Source organism: Lissotriton vulgaris, chromosome 2_1 (genome assembly GCF_964263255.1).
Source record: "Lissotriton vulgaris chromosome 2_1, aLisVul1.2, whole genome shotgun sequence".
In the NCBI taxonomy this organism is placed as follows: Eukaryota; Metazoa; Chordata; class Amphibia; order Caudata; family Salamandridae; genus Lissotriton; species Lissotriton vulgaris.
The window spans coordinates 1,759,478,539-1,759,504,311 of NC_141687.1; the positions used below are offsets into that span (position 1 = coordinate 1,759,478,539).

Sequence of the window (25,773 nt, forward strand, 5' to 3'; positions counted from 1 at the left end):
TTGGTGCTAACCTGGAACCCCTTTGCCCTGATCCTAAGACTGAGTGGCCTGCCCATGAGCAGTACCCAACCAAAGTGTCCGATAGCCCCATTGGATAAGATTGCCACCTTGCACTCTGCACCTGGCTGCACTAGTGTCGCTGGTGGTGCCCCATGATTGCCAACCTGAACCTTGGGGAACCTCGGTCCTAACCCCCAAACTGATTTACTCACCTGTAACTTAAAACTTTGTTTTTCACATAGAACTGAATGGTGGGGTTTTCTTTAAAAAGTGTTTTAAGCGTTGAACTGTCTTGTACTGCACAAACAGTAATCTATTGCTTGAACAAGAGTTAACCTGCTTACAAGTGTCCTGTTGTGTATAAACTGTGTTGGAAGTACGTATCATCCCAAACCAGAACTGTAATCAAAAACCAAATGAAAAGTAAATATTTGCATTTCTTAACTGTTTTCTCAACTGCAAAATGTAATCTGAATGTTCCTGCAAACCCAGTTGTCACTGTCTTGATGAAAGTAACATTGTATGAAGAGTTTAACTTACCTGCTACTAAGTGAATCTAGGTTCTAGAAATAAAATATCAAAATAATAACTTTTTATACAAACAATTGGTCTGGATTCAGTCTTTGAGTGTGTGACATCATTTCTTGCTTGAGTGAATACAACAAATGCTTAACACAGCCCTCTGGTAAGCCTGACTGCTCAACCACACTACCATAAACGAGATTAATTTATTATCTATTTTAGCCTCCGGTATACCTTATGGAATCCACTCGACTATATGCACACTTTACCTTACTTTGATAGAGTATATACAGAGCCAGCTTCCTCCAGTGACTAATCGAGCACAGTACTTTGAATTATGTCTGTAATAAGTACAAATGTCACAAAGGGAATTATCATTTACTTAAATAGAATTGAATGTGATCTCTTTTGGGTGACAATAAAATGGAGACTAAGTAAAGAAGCCTCTTCCTGAAACAAGTATTGATAATGTGTAGCTTTTATGTGGCAACATATGCCAACACAGGAATGTAGAAATTAACACATTGAAGTCAGACCTATTGGTTTTGTCGGTGTTTGTTTCTCCGAGTAGTTAAACACTCAGGTGACCTAGAGCACACAGTGCTCATGTTAGGCCCTCTGTGGTATGAGGATACTGTAGTCATATGCTTTCTTTGTTGGAAAATGTTCCCTTGGTGTAGTGTGGAGAAAGCTGTGGTGTAGCCAGACACAGACGTCAACACTAACATTGCCAATATGGCCTCGTTCTGCCAGTCCTGCTCATATTTAGGCATAAAATACTACCACTCCAATGGTAAGCCTTAGCCTACCACTTTCAAATGACTTACACGCACACACGCAAGAGTACAGACAAAGGCATTAATAAAGATGGCTGTTGAAGAGGAAAAATCGAAAATGCAAAGACAGCATTCTGAATAGAATGCATATTTGAGATAAAGAACTGATTATAACAAAATATGATGATTTATTGTGTTTGTACAATGTAAAATAGCTCCCCATGCATTGCAATAGAAGCACTCCATAGGGGACCAAATGTATGTTTATGTAATCATTCCTGATAGGTGGGGTCAATGTTCATTTAGTTTCTGTAAATGGATAACCTTGAATGGAATTATCCCCCACTCTTGGAAAGGGGGTTGATTAAACCATTTTTAAATGGCAATATGCTACTCATGTGTGCCACCGTTTTATTTCAGTAATGGACATGAACCAAAAATATTCTCAAAATGTGTTTTGAGGAGGTGAAATGATTGGTGTTTTGAAAATCTTTCAATACCTTTGGAGCAACAGGCTTCCAATGCAGTCATTCTATAATGGACCAGTCCTTTGTACTTTTGGCGGAGGCTCACACATGGATAGTGCCCAAACGTTCTTTATAATCCTGTGGACCACCCCTAATTGAAAGATGGAAGATACCACAAGAGCTACTGTAGATTATTCATTGCTACATTCAGACAGCAGGGCTACACTAGAGGCATCAACTAACAGCAGACTAAAGAGGAAATAGCAATTAGAAATGGCTAAAACAAGGTTGCTTGCTGACTCAAAATTTATTTTGCGGATTGTTGGCTACCTTTCCATCGGCAATTGCAGGTTCCCATTCTCACCCCTCTAAAGTTAAGGCTCTGCATTTTGGATCGCTTATTTTTGCTGGTGGTTTAGTCTTGCTGGAGCAAAGCCCAGTATGTTTACAGAGGAAAATCAATGCTTTGAATTTGTATTGCAACTTTAACTAATTAAGAATAAATAATGAAAAAAAGTTATTTGCTTTCTTAGTAAAAAACCTTTTGTTTATTCATGGTGAGTAGCAGGTATCAAAGAGTATCATTTCTTAGGCCAGGCATTTACCATCATCCTCTCTTGGAAATAGTAATATGGCAGTCTTACTTCATTTCCATAAAGAGTGCAGTGGCCTTTCGATTACCAGTCTGAAAAAATAAGGACATTGTAACCAATTCTAGTTTATGCTAGTGAAATCCTAATGATTGGAGGTACTCTGAAGTCGGAGCATTGCTTTACAAAGAGCCTTATCACTGCAGGGCTCATCAATGCTACAAGTTAATAGAAGAGAGTTAGGGTTACGCTCTTTTGTTCCAATTAAATGTTGAATACCTAGCTTTTTATTAAATATTACATTTTTTAATTACAATACACTTTCTAAAATGTGTTTTCGGGATATCCTTGAGAGTCAACGAAAGGACTGTGACCCAGTGCAAGAGAATAAAATCATTTTGTAATTGGATTGATATACACTCAGGGATAACCTGAAATTCTAGAAAAAAGGTGATTAAAAAACTTACCAAATTGGAGAGCTTTGATCTGGATTTCATCATCATCATCAAAAATAACTTTATTTCGACCGATATGGCTATAAAAGCACATATAAAAATAGAATACATTGCACTCAGCTTACAAACAATAACCATTGCTCTTGGAGAGGCAAAAGCTAGCACATCGGAGGCATGGACTTACAATCATGTTACATGACCTTCCCAAATATCCCACTAACCCGCTTCCACAACCCAAAAGCTATTGTTTGATTAAGGGGGTCATAAAATGCATGTGCGATATATGGCCAGCCTGCTGGCTATGACATTATTCAAAAAGTTGGATTCGATAAAGTGCTTGTGCGTAACCAGAAAGATGGCCATCTCAGAGGCCCCATAGCACTCGACCCTAGATAAACATTCTATAAATAAAAAACATGAAACATAAAACACAATGGGTATGTAGGTGTCATATTTCAATAGCCTATAGACCTCTCTACAGTGTCTGGGTCCCAAATTTCTACATGGCTGGCGGAGCTATTGAGTCCTCACCCTCTTATATACTTGGCAGAAAAATATCGCAAGATATTCTGTCTCTTCTGAGTTATTACAGGCTGGGCAGCCCGAAACACGTGGGTCCGCCCACTTGCTGGTAAATGCACGCAACGGGAGTACCCCGTGTCTGAACTGTAGGTATAACGTCTTAGCCAAGAATGGCTGAATATCGTCCAGAGCCGGTTCTAGTCTGTATTGGTCTTTTACTTCTAGAAACTCTAGGGTGAGTTGGCCAAATAGTGGGTTTACCTGTGCCTGTACTAGTTTGTGCTCCCTATAACTCCCCATCAGGTTCTTCCTAGAAGTGGCAGGCAGGTTTCTTCTGCATTTGTCCACAAGTTGTCCCTTCCCATGGCAACACAGGTGGTCCTAATGTGTGCCAACCATGCTAATTTGCCCGCACCCTGTAGACTTAGCACTTCACTCAGCTCGTCCCTATATACGGCCAATTCCAGGGTGCTCCACAGGCGTCGCCAAAATAAGAGGGGTCTATGTGCGTCTTCATCTATGATTGGTCTAATCCCCAGGTCCATTCAAAGAGGTATGAGGTGGGAGCTAGGGGGAAGGCCCATCAGTTGCCTAGCATAGGAATTATCAATGCTCGATAGAAAGCCCAGGGGACGATGGTCCCAGATTTTAGCACCCTACAGGGCGGAACCCCTGGCTTGTGCTTTAAAAATGTCCCCTACGGGGCCTATAGATTTATGGGTGCAGCTCCTAAATACGTGTATTAAACCCCCCGTTGTCTGTGCGAACTTTAGGCTTGCTTTCTGAATTTGCACACTCCAATGCAATTTTTCAGTGAGCATGATCCCGAGGTACTCAAAAATGGACACCCTCTCTAACAGACTTCCATCTAAACAGGAATTAGGCCGGGTACTATTACTTGCGTTGAATACCATGTACTTAGTTTTCTGCAGGTTGATCTCCAAACCCCGATTCCTACAGAAAGCACTAAAGATGTTAAGGGCCCTTTGGATTCCCATTGGTGGTTTAGAGAGAAGGAGGTTGTCAACTCGCAAACTTCATCGCAAGTATTTTGCCATTCGCTAGGTTAAGAGGCATCAATGTCATTCCCTGCTATCAGTGACTCTACTAAGCTGTTAATAAAGAGGCAAAAAAGTGTAGGGCCAGGACACAGCTTTGGCGTACACCTCTTTCCACCGGCAGAGGAGCTGTTAGTTCGCCACCTAATATATGCATAATTGCCTTCATGCAGACATTCCAACTGGTGGCAGAGATATGGCGGGACACCCATGGCCAATAAGAGTGCCCATAGTTTTCCCTCTGGACTCAATCAAATGCGGATTTAAGGTCCACAAAGATTAAATAGAGGTTGCCACCCTCTATACAAACAGATTTCCAGTATAACAATTGTAACCTGAAAATTTGATCGGTTGTTGAGATCTTTGCTCTAAACCCAGCTTAGCGGGGGCTAAGGACCTTATGCTCGTCCATCCAGGTCTGTAGTCACCCGAGGAGAACGTTATCAAATATTTTTTGGCTTACATCAATTAGACTGATTGGGCCATAATAAACAGGGAGAGGCGGAGAACCCTTTTTAAAAATAGGTATAATTTCAGCCCCCGCCCAGGTGGTAGGGGTCGGCATTCCCTGCAAAATGGCATTAAACAGACACCACAAATAGGAGACCCAGATAGCAGGTTCAGAGCGAAAAAGATCCCCGGGTTCTTGTCGAACCATGGAGCCTTGGATGGTGCAATCCTGCTTACTGCATCAGTTATCTCTTTAAGGGAGATCAGGGGGCTGTTGGAGAGATTATCTCAGAGGGCGAGCATGTGTTGCCAACTAGCCCGTCCTCGTCCACCACCCTTAGGTATAGGGATTCGTGCCTTCCATACGTTCTCCCCAATGTTGGGTTCAATGGCCATCTTGCCTTCTTGGGTTCCTGTGTCAACCACATTCCAAAAAGACCTCAGGGTATATCATCAAGAGGGGGTGATAATTATCGCTAAGCGCACTTAGCGCTAGAATAATTATCGCCACCAAACACTGAATGTTTGGTGGCGGAGATAGCGTGCTATCAGCAACGCTTATCTCCACAGCGATAAAATTCAGAGTGCAAGCTGCCTAACTGTGCTATTATCACTGGAAATCCAGTGATAATCACACAACTTTAGGAGATAGCTTGCTGATAGGGCCACACATACTTAGCCATGATATCCACCTTCCGTAGGATATCATGGCTAAGTCAGTGTAAAAGCAGGCGTAAGGAAAGTAGCGATAACAGAGGTTATCGCTACTTCTCCTGTCGCTATGCTGCTTTGAGTGATGCTTGATAATAGGAGAAATGTCGCTTAGCGACATTTCTCCTGTTATCCTGGGGATGAACGCCCACTTTGCATCTCATCAGAGATGCAAAGCTGGGCGTTAAGGGAAAGGACAAAGAAGCGTTAGCGTGTCCTTGATAATAGGGCGTTAAAATTATCGCTGCTTTTCGTCCGAAAACGGCTGCAAAAGCGGCGATAATTTTTTAATGCCGCCTTATTGATATGCCCCTTGATGTCATGGGAAGTGAAGGTACTTCTCAGGGTTTCCCATTTATTACTCTCCCAGATTCTTTTTGCTTTCATAGTGACATTGTTATGGGCTTCCCTTTTCTCTCTGATTAGCACCCTATCCTTATATTTAATTGCAGCGATGATATCTGCCTTGGCCCTGCGGCAGCTATCATTGTACCATGGGTGGCGAGAACTTCTAACCCCCCTAGATCTTTTATTGGGGTTGAAGATTTTAGCCATAGAGGTTAACAGATTTTGATGATTATTGAAGATTTTGGAGAGGGACTTGCGGATACCATCATTCAAGGTGAATTGTTTCACTGCCATAAGAAATGGAATGATTGATTGGTATAATGAAGCCAGATTTTCTTGAGATTGGCAAATATCACCCCAACATACTCTCCTCCTGCAATTGGTCAATTTTAACCTAGAATCAGGTGATGTTAATGCTTCTGATGCATTTTTGTCACAAGGTGAAATTACCTCTATTATAAGAGCGTTATGGTCACTATCAAAGAGGGGGATGATTTTGAAGTCTAACACCCTGTGCCAAGATTTTGTGTCTACCAGAATGTGATCTATAATAGAGGCTTGTCTGTTAAAGGTGTTGTTCCCAGGTGTGTTGGATTTAGTGCGACCATTGCACACTCTTAATGAGAGGTTCAGTGTGAGGGTATTAATCTGCAACGCTAATGGAGTTGGTGGAATTTTGTGCTCTGGAATGGCCCAATGGAGGTCTTCATCGCTTGGGTTTGGTTTGAACTGGCAGGTAAAATCCCCACCTTAAATTACCCAAAAATTGTCAGGGATTGTTAGGAGAAGGGCGGTCAGTTGGTCAAGAGTCGGTGATTCTTGGCCATAACGGACCGGGTGTGAACAGACATTTATCAAAGCAATTCTGATCTTCGCAGAGAAGGTCAGAAAGATACAAAGGATGTTGTGTGATGATGCGCCCGATTCACAGAACTAACTTAAGACAAAATTCTAAAGGTACTACCATTTACTAATTTTGGTATTCACAGAAGGCACTTACTCATTTTGGTATTCACAGAAGGCACTTACTCATTGATGAGTAAGTGCCTTCCGTGAATACCGAAATTAGTAAGTGCCTTCTGTGAATACCAAAATGAGTAAGTGCCTTCTGTGAATACCAAAATGGTAGTAAGTTTAGGATTTTGTCTTGTTAGTTCTGTGAATCGGGCCCGCTATGTCTATCTGTTTCACAGAGCAACCCAGATGCACACTAACCCAGGTGCATAGTCCCCCTGATGGCCTACCCCTTCCCACACTAGTAGTTGTTATATTAAAAGAAGCATAGCCAACTCTGTGTTTGTCCGCAATGTCCCATGTTTCCTGGAACATGCAGATCTCATGTTGCCCTATTTATGACCCCAATTCTGGGTTATCCAGTATGGAGGTAAGTCCTGCTATCTTCCAAGAGAGAAACTGCAGCTTGGGAGGGCCTATGCACATTTCTAGAATGAGGGACTGGGCGCCATGCTTACTGCGTGTCCTTGGGGCAGTGGGTTAATCGCCTCCAACCCTGACGTCTGTGAGCCATTGCTGGCGACAAGGTGGCCAGCTGTGTTAGCTAGGGGATTTGTGGTCACCCATGGTTGTTGTTTGGATGCCTGTGTGCTCTCTAAGGATAGGACGGGCAGTGGATGGATGTTAAAGACCCTCTTGCATGCTCTGTTTTCGACTCCACTCTCTCTCCCCACATGCACCATGGCCTCTTCCCCTTTCTGCTTTGGATAACTATGCCACTGTGGACTGCCCCTGTTGGATTAAACCCCCCATGGACTCCCCTTGTGGGTCAGAACTCCCATATGGTTGACCCGTGCGTGCAAGTCAATCCATAGATTCTATAGGATCGAATCTATTAGAGAGTGGTAGGTTACAGAATAATGGACTGGGTCGGTCCTGTCCCTGAGTGGTGTGTTGCTTGGTCTGGTTCCGCGCCCCCTCTTGTGGCCATCCTGCCATCTGTTCTGTGGGTTTAGTCCTGGGGGATAGAAATAACCCAGTGGGAAAGACCCTATGCCCCATCCACCCTCCAATGGTTCTAATCTAGGAGTGTTTGTACGACCGTTGGGGTCATGAAATTAATCACAACACAGTCCCCAGGGACATCCTTCGACCTCCTGCCAACCCATCCCACCCTGCGTGTCATGAGTATTTCATCTGCGTTCTTATAGGAAAGTTGTGGATGCTTAACCAGCCAAAATGAACAATTCTTTTTTAGTGCCAAATGAGATTCCCTGTAGCCCTCATTCAGCTCTGGGACAGCAGTTAAAAATGATTACGTATGGTGTTGAGGCCGAGGGGAGATTGATAAATGGCAAGATTGGCCTTGCTTCATGGATTTCTTCCTGTGTAGCAGACTGCACACCACCCCTGGGACTAGTCCCCTGTGAGAGATAGTCACGAGCCGGTGACCTTGCTGTATGGGACCTGCCATTTCATTTCTCTTTGCCTCTGCCCCTTGAGTTTGCCCCTGGCAGTCAGTACTGTTGTTTATCCTTAGCATGGCTAGGCTACTCAACCATTTGCTTACTCCCTCCTGGCTAGTGTGTTTTTCGATTGAGATGAGGGGCGTGTTACTTGTCACTGTAGATTCCAATCTGGTAATGGAAGAGGCTGTCTGTGATTTCGAATAAATTACAGACTCACGCCGCCTTAGGATTGCCTCTGTCTTACCAACCCAGCTTTCAACCAAGGATGCAAGCTTCTATACCTGCTCCATCAAGTTATTAAGTTTGTCCTTTAAAATGACCCTCACTTGGGCCTGCAAGTCCATCCCCAGTTTGTGCACCCAGGCTGGTTCCTCCATACCTCCATGCGAGGGAGCCCCCATCCCAACATCCCCAGAGTCACCAATCGCCAAATGTTCTGCAGGACACTTATTGCGTTTGGTCCCCACATTTACCGCTGGTTCATGTTTACCTTTTCTAGATAGACCAAGGTGAGCAGCTTCTAGGTGCTGCTTAGTGCTGGGTAGCTCATGATCCATTGCACGTGTCCTTGGGTGAGGTATAGGAGAGTTCGGGACCACAACTGATGGAGAGCTCGGGGCATTCTGGTTAATGAGGGGTACATCTAGATCTGTGGTCAGAGATAGGTGCCTTTCAGTCAATTCAATTTCTGTGGCCACTGCTCCTAATGCCCTCTGAAACATCCTGTTTAGGCCTGTGGTGGCTGTGGCTGTGATCATGATATCAGTTGAAAACACACCTTCATACTGCCCTCTTCTGTGAACAAGTCTATCTCTCTCTTCAGAGGGGCAGGGAAGTGGCTTATTTGTTCTACATTACAGGTGGCATGTACAGCCCCTCTGTAATTCCTTGCTCTGCTTCTGTAGCAGCGCGGGCTCACAGGTTCTGGGCTGTTAATGCTCCCACGGCTGCTTGGGCCCCGGTGCAGATGCTGTTGTGATCTGGATTTCACTTATTTGCTTGTGTTGGGAAGGAAAAGTCCTCTACATGGGAAGAGCCCCAACTGTACTGATGTGTGGAGGATCCCTAATGCTGATTTTTGCTGTCATAGATGAACACGGATCATTTGTGTGCGCCACAACATAAGTCTGTCTCAGGAATTGTAGTCTTTTTGGACAAGGAAGTGGGCCCAAAGTGCTACCCTTGTATTGGTGAAAGGTTACTGCCTTTACCAAGAGTTAAGCAGCATGGGGCCTGTGGTGACATTATACATTGTAGGGATCAGTAGTAGTGAACAGGTCATTTTTAATCCGTATCAGTTGGAGAGAGACCTACAGGCTCGCTCATTCAAAGTTCTGTTGCTGTGTGCTTAACTCACCCCTTGGCCTACATCTGCTTGATGTGGAGTGTTCAGCAGCATAGGAGTGGTGTATCTGCACTGGGTATATGTGTGCCCGGGAAGGATACAATACAGAAATAATGCAGTACTGTGGAATGCATGCATGTGCCTGTGAGTGGTACAGAACATGAAGGATTCAATTCTGTGCAGTGTGTGTATGTAAAATGAATGTACTGGGTGTATTTGTGCCTGTGAATGCATCAATACATGGAAGACTATGGGTTCCATTTTGGGAGACGCAGGGCTGCATAATGAAACATGGAGAGGAGGTTGAGGAATCGCCTCAGACAGATTTGTGTATTGCTGCATTCCTTTAAGGTAGGTGGGACACACTGAAGAGGGGAGAGCCAGGCTTCCCCCATACACTTCAGAGGGTGCACTTTGATTCAGAGAGAGGTCACAAGGAAAGGAAGGAGGCGATGGGGCTGATAAGAGACTCATTAAGATAAGGACTGAGGCCCTGGGTTAACCTTTTGATACACGTCACTATGGCAGTATCAGGTGTGAACTCTATTCACTGCCGTGGCCTGTGTTGTGGGGCTATCAACTTTGGAGTCACCCCTGCTATGACAGACTGCTTTTAAGAGGAACTGAGGGCAGAAGAGTCGGAAGCAGGCCCCAACTTAAATTTCAAAGACTCAGACCCTAAATCACATTTGGTGTCTGGAAATGGGCTATATAAAGAGGAGCTTGAGACCCCAGAAATTGTCCCCTATCAAGCCTCCAGTCAGGCTGTGCCAGAAGGAGAAGCTCTGCAAGACGTCCGCCTGTGACCCGGACTGGGGGCCAAGGTCTGCTAGTCTCTAAGCATGGTGAGGGAACATCACCTAGGGAATACAAGACCAACTGAACTGGAGCCTGGAGCACCAGCATCTGCCTGCTTGCTAAGACCAGTGTAAACTTTGAATAAGGAGGAGAGCATTGGCGGGAGCGAGGTTCAGTGGGGAATCTTGTTGAGTAGACTCCCTTTGTGAGGTGTGAGGAAATGGCTGCTGCAGTAGTAATATTAATCCTCTGTCACAAAAAGTATATACAAAGCGCTCCCTGGAATATGGTTGAGCCCATCCTGGAAAGCCAGGATGTACCAGATGATGAAGTATGTCACTAGGGGTTGTATGTAAAAAGGAAAGGCTTTTCCTTCCCTGTATCTGAAGACACCTAACTACATTACTTCAGCTCTGTGGGTTAACCTGTGCTTAGGAGATGGGTACTTTATTGTTTGAACTCTCACATTCTAGGAGAATATATCTGAATCTTTCCTTACTGCTTAGAATGTCTCCCTTCCGGCTGGTTTGTTTCCTTCTTTCTCTCCATGGAAGAAGACAGGATAAGCGTTCTAATGCTCCAAACCTCAATGCTGCTTATGATATACTTTAAAATCCAAAACTGCCTGACAAGCTAGAAAAACAGACAAGGATATCTAGATCTGAATTGCGAACAATTCAATCATTTCTTACCAACTGCTGCTACAATGGGTCAGACGGGTCATCGACAAACCCAGTGGTGTGCGGGTGCCCTACGGATCATCTCAGTCTTGTCTCCTGTTGCGTAACCGCTGGCACAGCTTCTTGAGCCCGCTATGTGCACTTCCAGATCCACATCCACTTCTGGTCGGACAACAGGCCACCTAACTTCATCAACATTATCCTTCCAGTGTTCCTAAGTCTTCATATTCTTTCCTCCATCCTCTGTTCGGACAAAATTGTGGACATAAATTTTGACTTTGAACTTCCTTTCACTCCACAAGTTAACAGAGCGGCCATAATCATAATGTAGCTCTGTTTATTCTGCAGAATCCTCCTACTACTCCACCACAACCAGGGCCGGACTGGTCGTAGCAGGCACCGGGCGTTTCCCGGGTGGGCCGCCAGGCTGGGGGACGTTTTTGTTACCGGGGGCTGGCAATATCGGCCAATGTAACAAAATTGTATGGAACCGGCCCAGCAAATAGCTCGGCCGCACACCCCCTACCGCCCAAGGGGGTGGCAGCCGAGCAGTTTCCCAGGGCCGGTTTCGCTTTCCAGTCCGGTCCTGACCACGACCAAGGGGGTGGAGCTGATATGAACCATTGTCATGACAAGGTTTGCCCACTGCAATATTACTAACACACATGTGATGTCTCTATAATGCTCATCACCAGGTTGTCCAGGGTACAGTACTTGGCATCCAGACTGTGTCACACTAAGCATGACAATATCAAAACTGTCTCAAAAGTTCTCAACACGCTCCCATTTTACACAAGGAATTTGCTCAAACTTTCCTGCGCCATCCATACAAGTTACACCTGCTGAGCCTGGCGCAGCCCTATTCACAAACTGCAAACCTGCAATCAGAATCTGCAGCTTCAGCAACCAACTGTAATTTAAAAGAGGAGGAATCATGGTGACAAATCCCCATGGTCCAGAGTCACAAAGAGTTTGCTGGGACCTACTCTTGCAGTACTCCTGAATCCCAGGAGTAAACTAAAAGTAAGCTGGGACACTCCTCGCTTACTGTTGAAATTCATGGATGAGTCAGGAGCACCGCAAGAGCATGTCACGTACCCACACCCCAATCTTTGTGAATCACGCCCCATGGACGTACCAGGCCCCAAACTCTACAACACCTTGTACGGTAACTTGAGATCGGAACAATCACACAGTTTCTGAAACTCCTAAAAACTAAGAGTTCCAGTACAGCTGTCAACCGAATGTGGATCAGTTCCGGTGTTGTGACTGCCATATTTGTCCATTACAGGTTTCCTCTCCTGGCTTGGACTATAAAGTACTGACAAGTGGTACATCGCACTTAATAAAACTAATAAATAAGGCTTCTTTATGAACTACCACTATATGGCTCTGGTGAAAAGTCACTAGAACTTCACATTTCCAATACGGAAGCACAGCACATGTTATGGGGTTTTACATGCATTTTTGTTAGGGTTCCCATTAAAGTTCGTCATTCGTAGGCACTGCCTCATTCCCACATGTCTTTAGCTGGTGTCTTGGCTCTGGGGTGAAATCAAAGAGACGTCAGTGAGCGCCAGTGGTTTAATAGGCTTAATAGGTAAACTAATTCAGTAGATTAAAAATCTGACTCCCTCCCGCAAGACATCTGGCTGCAGTTTCTTCCTTCTGCACAGGCACGTGACTCTTTCCGGAGGAAATGTGAGCTGAGGATACAAAAAAAAGTAGCCAAATCCCGAAGCGAAAAACAAACCCTGCTCTGTGCTGGAAACTTCAAAACTCCAACTTCTCACGGCGCCGGACTTAGGACACGACGGAGACCGACAGAGGGAGCGGAGAGCTTACACTGGACGCCTCCCCCGACACAGTCCTCTCTCCCGAGAGACGGAGGTGAGTTTACCCAACTCCTTTCCCGCACACTCCTTCCTCTGCATTAAAGAAACCACCGGCACAGGCATTCTTCCGCGTTAGGGAAGCAGCAGTATTCCTGACTCAAGTGCCCAACCCCTTCCTCACTGACCCAAACCACCTCACTAACTGAAATAGCCTATCTTTTACCACGAAACAAAACTGACAAAAAAAGATGCACGCAGTGCTGCAAATGAGAAAATATACTGTGTGGAATCCCACACTGCCAGGGTGTCAAGGAGTGGGACCAGAAAGGGTGGAGTTACGAGGGGCGGAGTCACGAGGAGGGAAGTCTGACAGTCAATCGACGCATTTGTTTAAAGCTGCTCCAAAGACATTGGACACATGTAATAGCAAGTAAATATGAAAATATGTTCTGTCCTACTTCATTAGTTACCAAACAGACTGACTTTTGAAATATGTCACAGGTTAGAGCGGATGCTGTGTAGATCGGTGTGTATATACCAGTGCAGGACAGAGACTTTTTAAGACTTGGGCAAAGTGGGCAATTGCCTGGAGCCCCAACCTTCCAAATGACTCCTAGGAAAGTAAAGTACCCTTCTCTCTATGTCATTTCTATTTGTATATCTCAAACTCTTTACCTCTCCTTCTGTCTGTCTTTCTTTGCTCAGTATCAACGTAAGTTTTTTTGCCCCCGCCCCCTCCCCGAAAGGCATATTTCAACTGTTTTAATGTGACCTTGTTTCTGAAAGATAATTTGGTTGATATCAAGAAGGATTGAATTATCAGATAAAGGTTAATAACATTTCAAGTTGTTCCGAACAGGTGCCACCAAATATGTTTTGCCTGGAGTCCCCCCAAATCCCCGAAATGACACTAGTGCAGGACATGAGGGGGATCATGCCGGATCCCAGTTCCAGCAGCTATTTCTGTGTCGGATCTGGGGTTCGGCGGACCCTCTCAAATAAGCTGAATTTGTCCTGGTGTAATTTGCCGACACCAGGGCACATAGCCAAGTTTTCACTTGGTTATGTGTGACATTTCCATGTTTACAGTGTCCCTATGAGTGGCATTTCCATGTAGGGTTACCAACTGTCAGGGTGCAAATTCAGGACGGTCAGTGTAAAAATTCAGGACAAAGGGTCAAAATTCAGGACAAAAATTCAGGGCAGAAGGTGAAAATTAAGGACAGAAATTTGGGACAAAACATACGTTTTACAGACATATCAGAGGAGGTGGCACAATAATATATAAGTAAGTAAATAGACAACCAAAATAAATACAAGTCAAAATAAGTTTATATTTTGCTGAGCCAATCAATGAGTTTTTCAGTATGTCCGCAACTTTGCAAAGCGACATCGGGCCCTTTCTACAATCAAGATTTGTGCTAGTAACGATAAGCATTAATAAATTGTATTTTTTTATTTGTATGTTGAAATCTGTCTTTTAAATGTACAGTGAAAACGGTGTTAGTTATTTTATTTGTATTTTCTCCAGCAAGGCGCCAAGACAAAAGCAGAATGCTTTGCCCTAGTCCCATGCAGGAGAAGGCACCCCACATGCTGTCACTACAATTGGGCCCATTAGTACTTATAGAATGACAATCAGCTGCAGTCTCAGACTGACAATAGGCCGCTCCACAGTCTGCCCGAGGGAGGTCCGGGAGGGGCGGCTGCAGGGAGCCTAGCCTCTTCAGTTTAAAAGATAAGAGCGAGAGGCCTGAGTGAAATCTTTTTAACTCAGGGGCCTCTCTCATGCGAAACAGCATTCCTTTCTGAGATTTCCCATTTCGATTTTAGTATGATGTCTGTAAGGCATCCGTAATTTGGGATCCCCAAATTACAGACGTCTTGTGGACATCATACTAAAATGATGGACGGTCCGTGAAATTTACGGACGGTTGGTCACCCTATTTCCATGACATGTGCATCACACATTATAATGAGCAGATAACCTGACACTGAGACTCTGCCTGTGGTATTTCCGTCACCATACTATCCTCAAAATGCAGGACATTCTGATGATGGATTCTCCTGCAAATTTAGCTCTTCCTTAACCCGTTAACCACGGCGGTAATTCCACGCGATGCGGGCGTTTCCGTGCGCGGGTGGAATGCCGTCAGCACTGGGGAGGTAGCGTTGCCATCGACCTTTGGCCGACGGCAGCGCTTAAGGGGTTAAAGAGTCTGATTACTATATCAGCAGCCACCTGCTACAAATACGTCCCTGAAGGCCATCTGCCACAATGATCACCTGCCCAGTAAAATCTTCTGATTGATCCTCTTTCTTACAGTCCTACATCACACACTTAAGAATTAACCAAAATGTGCTTTATTTCTCCTTTTCTAATTCTGAAATATCTGCACAGGTAGTTTACAGACATTTCAATTTTGTTCTGTGATAGAAAAAAAGAACATTGTACAGCCATCCTCTAGCACACCCCCAATAGCCAGCATGATTGTCACATAAATCCTCTCACTTTGAAGTCAGAGAAAGAAAAGTAAACACCAAGCCCCCTAGAAGACCTAGCCTTACATGTGACCTCTGTCTTTGAATGCACAGCAAATGTGACAAGATAGGAACACGTTTTAAAAGCCTGTTTACAGAAATCCAGTACTGGTGGAAGAATACATTAAATAGATATAGGCAACATAAGGGATCATTTCAAGCTGGACAGCCTAAAACAAATAGAACAACAAATAAAGTAATTGTGAGTTCCAAACCACACAGCCAATGGACAAAATGCATTCCCAGAGAAGCTTTCCAAATGTCCCCCAAGATGTTGTTAGCAAACCAGGTGGCTGTGCTGTCTGGTAGGCTGCGACCTAAATAAATCACTCTTTCAAGCTGACCCTAGAGCTCAGCTGACATTCATGATTAATTTGGACCTCGAAGTTATGCAGAGAATTTTATTGTATGCGTTAATCCAACACAAGATGCAAGGTACTTCACAGAGCTGTGGACACAATGCAGCAGCACCCAGATGTTGTCTGCTTTCTGTTAGGAGTAGCAAACTGCAAGGGTGTCTTTCTTATTACTACTTTGAGCGTTGCCCAAAGGCCTGATTTTAAGAGCATCAAACCTCCTTTCGTTCAAGTATCATCCTGGCTGTGAGCCATCTCCAGCCTAACACATAAATGGAATGCAACAAAAGTACACAGCTTATTCCTTCACAAGTTCTTTTTGAGAAACTATGATTTGGAGGTGGTTTTTTTTTTTTTTTTTACTTTGTTCAAGGCCCTTTTGTAAGAGATGGCAGGCACTGTGAGAATGCCAGATGTAAGTGTGTGAATAAGGTATTTCACAAGGAACTATTGAAATGGCGAGATACTCCTGCTCTTCACCATATGCTTTTCCTCTTCTTTCTATCTTCTCTGAAGTGATCTCCTGTTGGGCCCTGGGGAGAATACAGATAGCGGGTTGACTCCGTTACGGAGTGGCAGCTTCTTTCGGAGGGTCCCGGCTCCCTAAGCATGGGCGAATTTTGCGGATCTCGCGTTCGCGAATTTGCGGATTTTTGAACTCGCAATCCGCAAAATCCGCGAATTCTTGCGAATTTGCGGATTTTTTTTTTTTTTTGTGTTCGCAAGGATTTCTGCCAGTTCGCGAGGGTTTCGTACCAGTTCGCAATTGCGAACTTACATTTCGTCGCGCAACGGTCGCGAATTATGTTGTTTCTACGTCTGGTTCATCATCACAGGTTCCCAGCACCCTCTGTTTCACCACTGCAACCCTCTGTTACATCAATGCCACCCTCTGGTTCATCATTACTGTAGATTATGGGGGGGAAAAGCAAGCACACCATCCCTGCTTCAACTCAGATGAATTAATTTGGGGTTAGTTTATTAATGTGTCACTGTTTTAAAATTCCAGTCTGGCACCTGCTTCCTTATCTGTAATTTTGCTTTCTGTTGCAGTGCATTTTTTTTCCCCAGGACCTTCTTTGTGGCCTACTTGTAGCTATTGTATGAGCCTGCTGTGAGGGTCAGAGCAGGGTCATACAATTGTTGCAACTAGCAACTGAATTCTGGAGGGGCCCCAGTCAGGAAGCACTACCGGGAATTGTTACTAATGATGAGTTTGAACTCTTGCCCCTGCCGAGTGCTTTCACTTTTGAAAAACTCGTTTTTCTGCAATTTCGCGGGGTTCGCGGGGTGCGAACACGCGCAAGATCGGATTCGGAAGCCGCAAATTCGTGCGAATATGCAATTTGTTTTTTTTGCAGCGTGTTAGTTGGCAAGGTTTTGTGCGTTTTTGCGAGCCGCTCGTAGCGCAAGACGCGAAGTTACCCTCGCGGTCGTGCAAGGGCGCAGCCATCTTGTTTGCCTGACGTATTTCCGTTTCCGGGCGCGAAGTGTAATCTCGCAAAGTCCGCGGTTTGCTAGTACAGTCTCGCGCGTGTTCGCAAGGAAAATCTCGCGCGAACTTACCCGCGCGGTCGTGAACGGGCGCGGCCATCTTGTTTCTCATTCATTGCTATGGTTCTGGGCATGGTCTTTGTATCCTCTGTCAATCTCTGCCATCCTTTGCTTGTTTGAAGTTTTTTTTTATCTATTTTACTTATTATCTATCCCTCTATTTTTCTAGCCCTATATTTTTGTGTTTACTGCTACTTTTGGTTAATTTTAAACTACTTTTGTAAACTCTTTTCTTTTCTTCTCTTCCCTATTCTATTTTCTTTATTCCTTTCCGCCCAGACCATGGTGAAGGGAGCCGGGAAGCATCCCGAGAAGGGGAAGGGTCCCGCACCCCGTGTCCGGCTCCCGTGCGGGCGTTTGAGGGGGGAGCTAGTGATGCCACGGGAGATCTTTACCCCGGAGGAGGTGGGCCAGCTCATTTTTTATGTTCAGCGCCGCCTCCCCAGGACCATCATGGGAGGCGGCAAGATCAGTGCCGGGTACGGGGCCCGGGAGCGCCGGAAGCGGTGGGAGAAGGTGTGCCAGGCCATTTACCACCACTCTCGGGTCTGGCGCACCTACAACCAGGCCACCCACCGCTGGACGGATGTCCTGACCCGTGAGCGAGATCTGCTCGACCTCCTTGGCCTTGAGATCCCCGGGCTTGGTGAGTAGTAGTAGCTATGTCTTTACTACTATGTTTTCTCCTGCTGTGTTATTATATTGCAAATTTTTGTTTTTTTTACAAGAGCAATAATGCTGCTCATTACATTGTAGGTACATTTTATTTCAAAATCTTCTGTGCATTTCAGGTACACTGCTCTCCTTCTCAGTAGTGTTGCTACTATGCTTATTTGTTTTAGATTTTGTGTTCATTTCATTGGCCTGTGAAATTATGTATGAGTGTAGTTGAAAGAACTGCGCAATGCTACACACTAAGGTTCAGATTTTTAATTACCGGCGCATCCCTGCAAAGTTGCAGGGATGCGCCAGTAATTGTGCGTCACGCCACCATCACCCATGGTGCGCCGTATTACAATGCGGCGCGCCATGGGCCCAAAACGTCACCAAAGCGTTACGCATCTGTGCCGTAAAGGTGGCGCATTGCTGGAGTTGCGTCGCAACGATGGTGCAGCTCCATCAATTCTCTGGGGTGCCCTATCTCCCCAATGCTGCGTCAAGCCGTATGTCTGCTTCAAGCAGGCGCAGGGTTTGAGTCACGCATCATTGTCCTCAAAGTGACTGATTGAAATCTTGTAGATTTCCCTCAGCCACTTTTAGGATGCGTTCCTGCGCAGGAACGCCCTCCCTTGCGCCGGAACACCCCTATTGGCGCAGGGCTTTACAACGTGATGCATCTCCCAGATGCGTCACGTTGTTAATATACGCCGCACCATTGCGCCTCTTATGTGCTGTCGCTGCGTCACAAAAGTCACGCAACAATGGAGCAAAAGAGCCGCAAGGGCCTTATAAATCAGCCCCTACAGACTCAAGTCCAGTCCTTCCTTTGTACACATGGCGATAAGAAGAAATAGTGGTGGTGGATTAATAGTTTGAGTATTTTAATGACTGGTGAATGTAGTAGGAAACTTTAGTGTTGTCGCTGATCTTCAATCACAATGGACTTTGGCTGTCACTTTGCGTGCTGCGGACTGCTGCCTGCCAATCCTAGGCAAACCTTTTTAGTACTTTGTTTAGTGAGTTACATAGGGTAGTTTCCAATTCGACGGTCCGCAAATCAAGCAATACTAAAGTAATGACGTAGTCGACCACATGAGATTGGTCAATAATATATCCCGTGGAGTCGTTCCCTATTTGCTATTTCGCAAAAATATTTTGTTACTTTGTTAGTTCTTTTTTAAATGTTTGATTTGGTTGAGAAATAAATATCATCCATGTTTTCTGTTTTTCTTTCTTTCATGTTGTACATCAGCTTCCCCCAGGGGCAAGAGGAGGACACAGGAGGAGGAGGAGGAGGGTGCTGTTGTCGATGCAGGCCAGGACCGGGCAGTCGAGGGCTCCTTTGCTGGCCCCAGTAAGTTTTAATTTTAATATAGAGTACTTATTTTTTCCTAGCGTTCCTCATTCGATTTTTTCTAAATCGTCTTTGATCTTCTTGTAGACAGGATCTAAATTCTTATCCCTATGACTCCGTGTGGTATTACTAGATTATTCTTATTAGTCTGTCTGTGTAGCTAACTAAGATTGCACATTTGGCATTTCCATTGGACTCCCATTCTAGTCAGCAATAGCTCTATGCACTGAGTGTAGTCCTCTGGGATTGTCCATATTGTCTTTTCAAGTATTCTAAATGTTTATGCTTTGACCATTGCCAACAATAAAAAGGTGAATGACCACCACCAAGAAATAATAAGATACTACTTTACTTTTGGTTTGGATAGGACAATCCATTCTACTACTGTTGCAGGGACAAATCTGCACAAACAGAACTATGGACACTAAATAATGCATCGCTTAGCTTATCAATTATAATAGGTGCTGTAACTGTTAGACTTTCCACATACCTCAGTGATAACAGACTTTGTAGTTGAACCCCGGCCCCAATCTCCTTACTGACTAGATAGTGTGGCAGAGTCATTTAGCTCCCAAAGTCACCGATGGCAGAGGCACGGACTCATGCTTGCAAAAATTCGAAAACCTTTAGCTCATCCACTCTAGTCTGGAGGACCAAAAACCACAGACTCTATTTAAGTTTAAAAGCTTTATTAAAAGTAAACACATTTATTAAATTCAAGTTTGTCATAAAAGTGAACGTGTAACTGAAAATGGAAAAGTGCTTAGTGCTGACGATTAATTGGACACATTTCTTGTGGTCGAGCCGAGCTCTCACCTGGTTTGAACTTGATCCTGCTCGTGTTCTTAGAAGTCAAGGTTCTGTCTGTTAGGAGAAAAAGTGGTGCGTGTTAAAAAGTAAAAAGCAAACATTCATCAGTTGTGCCAAAAAGTGCAGCAAGACAACAGCCTTCCCTGGAAAAAGGGACCTTTTTACTCTAGAGTAGACAGTCAAAAATTATTAAATTGTACACTTTTTTTCACATTTCTTTCTTCCTCCTAGACCAAATATTATATAGTAGTGAGTGGTGTATTCTAACATTATTAAATGTACTTTGTAGGTGGAACATCTGGAGACGGGGCCAGCGCGGAGGTGGTGGCATTGGACGAGGAGGACAACTCTGGGGAGGAGGCGGTGCAAGTGCCGGAAAAGGACATGCCTGTGAGGGTTCACACGGTGGTGGCGGGCAGAGGTAAGCTATACATTCCTTAGTCATTGAGATTGAAGACTGCAGAGTGTGCTTTCTGCACGGGTGTATTATAAAAAAAGCAGGTAGTAGCCTCCTCTAAATGTACTTCGACTTAGCTGTGAAGTTTTTGGCGAGAAGAATCCCAATCAGATCTGAGGTGAACTTGATGGATGGGATGAACGAAAAGCGAAAGAAGGGTGTAAGTAAGTGTGGAAGCACGAGAAATGTAATGATGACTGGCAAAGAAGAATGATATGTGTTTGCTTGGTCCCCGAGGTGGCTGGGAAGGTAAGAAAATGGTATGGTGCATGGCTGGGTGAATGATGAAGCAAGGATGGGTGGAAGGAGAACAGCCTGGGTGGGTGAGACAGAAACTGTATGTGTGCAATATACTTTGAATGGATGGATGCCTGGATCATTCATGGTACTATCTGACTCTTAGATAGCATATGTGAATCTAGAGAGAGTAGACGGTCACTGGATGAACTAAGTGTTACTTTGAAGAGCATGTAACACCGCACCCGCACGTCCGTTCCAGTGTAGGAAAGGCAAGGAAAAGAAGTTGTAACGTTGTCCAAAGACTACCATGAATAGTAGCAGTAGTTTGTATTGCAACTGCAAGCACAGCATATATCCAGTTATTACGGTGGGCACTCCCTACCTCCCTTAATAACTTTAGTTTAGTAGTAGTACGTCATTCATGTGTGGGGGTATCACTGTTCACTCAATAATAAGCAAAGCACCTAAAGTCATCCCATATGTCATCAAATACATCCCATGTGAAGTGATAGATAATCAGATAATTTAGCTTCTTCATTTTCCTTTTCTAATACTCATTTGCACTGTAGGGTGAAAGCTAAATTAATTAAGCAGTAGCCCTTTTAACAGAGTATTCTCAGTGCCACCCGTAATAGAAAAGTAAGAGCTTCACCACCTGCATGTACTGGACCGGTACAGTAACGCAAGTCTGTCTCACTCACCATGGTGTGCGTCTGTTTTTCTCGGGTGCAAGTTCACTGCGCTGGCATTATGCCGTCTTGCATAAGATAACGTACCAATTGTCCTAAACAAGAGAGAAGAAGAAGAATAAGAGTGGTGTACTGTCATAGTCGACTGTAATAGAAGTCCATAGTGCTCGTAGAATTTGTTCCTTAAACTCCCACTAATGTTAGAGCAAGGATGAAGAAGTCGGAGGTTACATAGATACTGTCCTCAATAGTTATGCACTGTGCTTTCAATTTGCTACTTGTACTGTGACAACTTTCTGCTCAATCATTTTGTGTTAATCTTAAGGAGCATTGGTTACAGACTATGTCTTTCTTTTTTCATGTAGTTGCTCCTTCCAAATCCAAGACACCATCAAGGAGGAAGGAGCAGGCTCGAATGGCCCGGCAACGGAGGCTGGATGCCACTGTTGCTGAATATCGGCGGCTGGTGGCCCTGGAGGAGGAGGAGACGCAGTCTGGAACAACAACAACGTCCACTGGGACAGCTGCCTCCTCCTCCGTGCGGGCTGCCAGCCAGCGCAGTGCTCCAGCGGTACGGAGCCGGGCTACCAAAGCCAAACGCCACCGCCCAGCAGCAAAGAAAGCAGCTGCCCCTCACAGGAATTGCAAGGCACACCGGCGCCGCTTATCCCTCAGACTGTCCTACCTGGAGCAGGAGGTCCATAATTATAAGAACGTGGTGGAGGGCCTCCGCTTCGAACTTGCCACCCTCCGCAAGGAGCATGATGCCCTGGCTGCTAATTCCAACAGCACCCTGCCATAGTGTCCCTTGCCCCTTTTTTAGAGACTTTTGGGGGGTGGGAATTGGGAGTTGTGATTTTTGGGGACTTTTGAAGGACAATCGTTGGGGTTAGGGAGGGTCTTGCGGGAGATTCTTTTGTTAGGGCTATAAAAATATACTTTTTGAAACTTTATCTGACCATACCTGTTTTTTACTGCTTTTGAGTCTGGTGGGTGGGGGTTTAACATAACAGTAAGTTTGTTTTCCTGAATAGTCCTAGGACTTTAGTAGTACTACCGTCAATCAAATCTCTCGTCTCTCCTAATACTCCATTATACTACCTCCAACCAAACGCCTATCTTACCTGTAATTTCTGTTTGCAAGTAGGGCTAGGCCCAGGGCTGGCTCCACGGGAAACAGCAAATAAGGTTGGCAATCCTGGGCGGATAAAATTTCCTCATAGCGGTGGTACTAGTGGTGTGACACAGTGGCAGTTGCTTGCCTATGAAAAAAAGAAAATGAAATCTGGTTTGTGCTCCTGAGCAATACAAAGGTACAATACAGAATATAGCAGGTGACAGAAGTACACTAGAACAGTGCCACGTTGTAGCCTAACAAATGTTAAAGTATAACTAATTCGGTTGAAGTTCTTTGACATTAGCCATGGGTCTTTGTCAAGCAGAGTAAGAATATATCATCGGATTTCTTCACCAGCCTGTTGCTATCACCTTATCCTCCCCAGCAAGTGTGTGGATTTATTGCTGTAATTTAGTCACACATCAATCAAAACCACACAGCCCGGGGGAAGAGGGTTAGGGTTTGAAAAATGGATGGGTACGGGGGTTTTTGGGAAAGGTTTTGGGAGACAAGAAAAAGTAGCACAGCATGGACGAACAATTGTGAACATAAACAAATCTTTGGGTACAAACCTATCCATCAATCTTTGAAAGTGCATACACTACTGTAACTGCATGCATGTCAGTTAAAAGTAATTAGTACTTTCGACAACTGTGGAAGAAAGAATGCGACAGTACAGGGCGTGGGTGGAAATATTGATAACTATATTCAACATAAGGTCTCTGTAGCCAGATACCTGAGAGCCTTGCTGGTCACTATAAATCCATTCACAACAACACTCAATGGGGTTGGTCTGGAAGGTGTCAGGTTTACTCCCCGTGATCCAGTCGATGCAAATATGGTTCCACTTCCAAATGTCACCAACACCCAGAAGTGTAAACACAGGGTGTTCGAGGCATTAGGCGGGGGAGAAAAATAACAAACTAAAATAAAAAATGTGGGATGGGTAAAGGTAGGGTCAGCAGGGAAAGGATACCTGTAACAGAAGACAAGACAGGCATCAGTGAAGTGCTGTCCTAACATACAAGGGTACTCTCATATAGTCTCACTAAATAGTCTGCAAGTCTCCCGCCTACTCATGGGAAATGTAGTTTCATAGTACGGTAGGCGCTTAGGGGCTGCGTAACCTGACAGAAGGTATAGTAGATAGAAAAGGAGAAATTGCTTTTTTTCTAGGTGTCCCCTCACTCACCAGGGTTGCCCCTTGGTGACATGCTTCATCATTGGGGCCATCCCAGTCCTCTACGGCCTGGGGCGTGCTGCGACTTGCGAATTACGTAGGAGCACTTACAAATGACTATGTGTGGTGCAGATGTGATAGTGGAGTGGACTAAGTGATGTGTTAAGGGATCAATGTAGAAGCAGAGAGAGAGCCAAGAAATGCAGTCACAGTCAGAGAAAAAGGCAAGGGATACTGTATCTATGTGGTTGTAGTGGTCCTGTTGGAAGTGGTAAGTAAGTTGCCCGCAGAAAAAAAATCCTCCTATTAGCGGCACTCCTCCATTGCAGCCGACGCTTCGTCCATCGATGTTGGTCACCAGAAGACACCCTGTCCACTGCCTGCCTGATGCTGAATTGTGGCTCGCTACTGTGAAGCCTGACTCCATCCTTTTTTCCCCATTGCAGAGACTGAAACCCGGCCTGTAATTATTCAACGAAAAACAGGAAGTGATATAATATTACAACACCACTGATAAATAAATATAAGGCATGTAGGCTGTGGAGTGCAAAAAGTCACAATTTGTTTTTCCTAGTAGACAGTACAATGTTTTTGAAAGTGCGTACTCTGAGTCACCTTTTGAAGGATGTATGGGCAAATTAATGTATCGGATCTTGCCCCTCAAGCTAGGTGTACTGTAAACTGTGTTTTAGAACAAAATTAGATCTTCCTAGCAGTGCTCCCACCCAGACCCTTACTAAAGCCAGTCGCAAAAATGTAGAAGACCCCCAATCAAATCTCAAAAAACGAGGCCTAGCAGAAAACTGGTGACAAAACTTACTTTGAAAGTAAAAGTAGGCCGAAGTACCCTAATTACCCATTACCCACCGTGGATTGCATTCAAACCACTTGCAAGCAACCAAGCAAAAGTAGCCATAGCCAGCATCGCTCCAAGACTCGAAATCCCCCCCACTCAAACACATGCAATAGAAATACTGCTAACCCTAACGAACCCTAAGTTAAGAATAGTGGCAAAGGCTTTCTTTAACTATGCCAAATCCCCCCTTTCCCACCATGGATTTTCTTCAAATGACTTGCAACCAAAATTACACATTCTCACGAGTGCTCTAAGACCCCAGAACTCAGTTTGAAAAATCTAGAACACCCCGAAACACATGCAATCCTGCTGCTAGGGCTAACCCTAACGAACCCTAAGTTACAAAAAGTGCCAAAACTAAAGGCTTTTCCGCGCGGATTTTGTCCCAACCACTTCTACCCGGTATTAGACCTTCCCAGGAATGCCCCAAGACCCGGCAACCCACCCGCCAAGAAGCGTAACACCCCCAAACAGGCCAAAAGCAAAATCTCATACTTGCAATATTTCTGGGCCTTCGGTCCAAACGCGCTGCGTAGCTAGGCCATAAGTCGGGGTTGGCACGACGGATTTCCTGAAAAGCAAATGCAATCAAGATTAGAGTGTCCCAGCAGTGCTCCCAGACCACGAAACTCACCCGCAAACAGACGGAACCCCCCCTAAGAGCACCTCAAAGGCAAGCAAGTCATCAAAAACACAAAAAAAATTCCGCCTGGGATTTGGTCCAAAACACTTTTATCCGGTATTAGAGCTTCCCAGCAATGGCCCCAGAGCCGTCAACCCAGGAGAAAACGAGTAGAAGACCCCCAAACAGCCAAAGAGCAAAAGTACAAAAATGGGGACTTAGTCACTTTTTCACAAATTTCCCAAATCACTCCGCGCGCGCTCTGCAGCTAGGCCCTAAGTCCCCTCAGCCACCATGGATTTGCTTCAAACCTCTTGCAAAGTAAAGTATATATAGCCAGCAGTGCTCCCACACCAC

The 25,773-nt window shown here is 44.8% G+C and overlaps 1 protein-coding gene across 1 annotated transcript in view; it reads left to right on the forward strand.

The window, feature by feature from the left end:
• The first annotated feature begins 12,827 nt into the window (after positions 1–12,827).
• Positions 12,828–25,773, forward strand: part of PGGHG (protein-glucosylgalactosylhydroxylysine glucosidase) — a 328,346-nt gene continuing 315,400 nt past the window's right edge. Inside the window, exon 1 of the mRNA XM_086957811.1 lies at positions 12,828–13,035. The gene's annotated coding sequence lies outside the window, so the exon portion shown is untranslated. The remainder of the gene's footprint in view (positions 13,036–25,773) is intronic.